The 3,484-nt window shown below is 44.5% G+C and overlaps 1 protein-coding gene across 3 annotated transcripts in view; it reads right to left on the bottom strand.

Moving 5' to 3' along the window:
- The window catches only part of B3GALT1 (beta-1,3-galactosyltransferase 1), a 34,880-nt gene extending 31,887 nt beyond the window's left edge, over nt 1-2,993 (bottom strand). For all 3 annotated transcript variants that reach the window (XM_023516342.1, XM_023516341.1, XM_012808471.2), the window contains exon 1: nt 2,771-2,993. The gene's annotated coding sequence lies outside the window, so the exon portion shown is untranslated. The remainder of the gene's footprint in view (nt 1-2,770) is intronic.
- Between the last annotated feature and the right edge of the window lie 491 nt (nt 2,994-3,484).

Below are 3,484 nucleotides of genomic sequence, written 5' to 3'. Positions count from 1 at the left end.
AAAAAAAAAAAAGAAGCCGCTCAAGTGTTGATGGCTAGAGCGAGTTCACTTTGCTCGGTCCTTGAAGGCACTTCCTTGGGCATGACTTCTAGACGAGGCAGAGACTGGTGAGGATGGCAGAGAGAAACACTCCTGTCTGTCAACTGACTCCCACACAGATGTCAGAGCTGGGCTGGAAATACCGCTTCTTCTCTTTCTGTGTGGTTCTTCTTCATAAAAAATGCCAGTGCTCTCTGGAGATTTCTCCCCCCCTTTCCTCCAGCTCCCACAGACTGAGGCCCCTCATGGCCAGCTCCCTCTGCTGCCCTCCTGTGTCCTTCCAGCCCTGCTCTTCCCAGTTCTCTGCCCACTGCACTCTATTTACCCTTCTTGGGCTTTGCACCCTTCTTTGGAGCAGCCACCTTTCTGAGACTTCTCCTTTTTATTTTCAGAGTGTAAAAATTAAAAAAATTAAATAGATTTGGGGAATACAAGTGTAGTTACACAGATCATCATCATGCATGCTGGTCAAGACTGGGCTAGTAGTGTGACCACCTCCTGAATGGAGGAGTACACCACTCAGGAGGTGTAGCAGCTACATGACTTTTCATCCCTCACTTCCCTCCTACCCTCCCATCCTCTCACCCTCCGAGTGTCCATTGTCTGCTGTTCTTCTCTGTGTCCATGTTATTTATCTCCCACTTATAAGTGAGAACATGTGGTATTTGACTGTGTATTTCACTTAAGATACTAATGGCCTCCAGTTCTAGGTATACGGCTGCAATAGATATGATTTTATCATTTATTATGGCTGAGTAGTATTCCACAATGTACATACACAATGTACAATGTACATACACGTGTGTGTTTATGTATACATATGTACACAAACACTCCTCATTTTCTTTATCCAGTCATCTGTTGATAGGCACTTATGCTGATTCCGTCTTTGCTATTGTGAACAGTGCTCTGATATATAAGTGAAGGTATCTTTTTGACATAATCAATTCTTTTCCTTTGGGCAGATCCTCAGTCGTGGGATTGTTGGATTGTGTGGTAGTTTAATTTTCAGTTCTTTGAGGAATCCCCATACTGTTTTCCATAGAGGTTGCACTAATTTACATTTCTCAACAGTTTTCTGTCCCATTGTCCTATGTGGCTACCTTCCTCCTACACAGCTCAGGGGACTGTTCTCCCAGACCATCGGGAAGCCGTGGCTTGCATCTCGGCTGAGGGGAGAAGTGAAGGAAACCAACACAGAAGGAAAGACACGAAATGAAACTTGCAAGGAATAGAGAAAGAGGAAGGAGAGTCCCCTGCAGCCTGAACAGTGAAACTCCTAAGTGGGCCAAGACTTGGCTCCCATTGTCTGTCCTGCTCCAACTTTAGATATAATACTTTAGACATCCATTATTATTAGAAACCATTTCTGCAAGATGTCTGACATAGCAAGTTGGACATTATGGACACTTAGGAAGACATGATTATTGCCTTATTGCTTTTTAAGGCCCAAAGTAACTCAAATAAATTATAGGACAATTGGGTTTGAATCATGGATAAAATGTCTAGTTTTGACAGAAGCAGGATTATATTCCTGGAAAAAGGTTATTGATATTATAATACATAAATTGTGGCAATCAGTTGTGAGGGATATAACAGAAAATTTAGAGTTACAGTCACCAAGTGCTGAAATTTGAGTACGATAATTTTGGAAACAGAAGAGTGTAACATAAAGATCTGGATTCCATGAGAGTTACTTCATCTTCTTGTTATTGCAAAGCCTGCCTCCTGTAGCCGTGTTTACTGTTTTTGAGTTCAACCCTGTGCAGCCCTATATAGCACGTACTTTTCTTCTCTGTAAGTCACTGATACATTGCTATCTCTTCTGTTATTGTGTCAGGAAAAAAATAACAAAAGATCTGAATTCTAGTCCTCCACACATATTACTCTTGGCAATCTTCCATAACCTTTATAAAGCTCTGTTTCTCTTAATCTCCAATATAAAGCTGCTATAGAGCCAATCACACAGGGTGGTTCCTAGCTCAGATAGGATTATTCTATGAAGCTCTTGGCATAGTGCTTAGTACACAGTAAGCATTCAATAAAGGCTGCCCATGATCAGGACTCTAATTTTGAAAAAGGGAGCACATTCAAGTTTGTCCTGGTAAAGGACACATTTGCCTGTTGATTATTTTCCTGAGAGACAAATAAACAGTCGCGGTTTAGCTTGGCTGTTGGGGACGTATGACCTGGGAGAAATTCATCTCTCCTGTGGACCATAGTAGGAAAAGTATCAAAAACCATGATGGTAAGTTTCATATCTATTCTATGACCTCTGTCAGTTATATTTCTGACCATTTCACATACCCACAGAACGTTTTCCATGGAGTGGTGTTCATTAATTCATTACTAGGCAGTTCATCATAGCTTTGCCTTATTTCACTAGAGTTTGAGGTATACTCTGCTATTAGGAAAGATTTGAGAATCCATTGGTGGGATGGTAGGTAGACTCCATTGGTGAAGGAGGATTTGCTGACCTTTTCATATGATAGGGCATTTCCTAAATCCTGGGATGATACAGCTAATTAATTTGACAAACACCTACAGAGCACCTGCTTCCTTTTGGGCCTGGGGACAGGTGCAGGAAATCAAAGGCGCAGAAAACAGTCGTGGTCCGCTGAGAAACACGAGGCTTTACACATAGCTAAATAAACACAGTATTCGTTGAGGTGACTGGGAGATAAGCCTTTGCTTAATTCTGAGTGCTCTTAGAGAGCTCAGAACCACCTACCTGGAAGTGGCTGTGATGGGTCTGCGGCCCAGAGAAGTCCTTGCTGTGCTGTCTAGTCATCTCTCCAGGGCTCTGAAATCCTCTCAGAGTAACTGCCACCAAGTCCTAGGAAGGAGCTCCAGGACCTGGCCAACCCTAAACTCAACAACCACTGTTGGGGCCTTTTAAAATTAAGCGTAGGGGTTATGTAATGACCTGGTTTCTGCTCCCAGGTGATCCCAGGCTGACGCACAGCTTGGGAAGGGCTTCTGTGCGAGAAGGCCTTGGGTTATCATGCATCCAAGGCCATACGCAAACACTCTCTCAGCAAGGCAAACTCCGGGCAGCAGCTATGCAGTGAAGGGAAACCACGTGTCTAAGGCCAGTCAGAGGGCAGGGGTGAGCATTATTTGCAGAGGACAGTCTGTCTCCCTTTCCCCAGCCTCTTACTGCCCCAGCTGGAGCTGCTCAGCTTCATCCTGCTCAGTCAGGCTCAGCCAGGGGCCAGACTCGACCAGTCCAGTTCCCTACTCAGAATTTAGGGGCCAAGGGCAGTAATACAGCGGCTGAGGATTGCCTCAGATTTCCAGCTGGCCACATGCTCAGCCTTTAGGAGCGGAGCCGCCATGTTTTGCTTTGTTCTCCCTGGATGATGGGAGATTGTATCCTGCTCTGTAACTGGTACCTGTCTTGTTCTTCTCAGCCCACTCCCCAGAGCCTCCTTTCCTCAACTGG

Source organism: Otolemur garnettii, unplaced genomic scaffold (genome assembly GCF_000181295.1).
Source record: "Otolemur garnettii isolate 467f Iridium unplaced genomic scaffold, OtoGar3 scaffold00090, whole genome shotgun sequence".
Lineage (NCBI taxonomy): Eukaryota > Metazoa > Chordata > Mammalia > Primates > Galagidae > Otolemur > Otolemur garnettii.
This window is presented reverse-complemented; position numbering and strand designations above follow the sequence as displayed.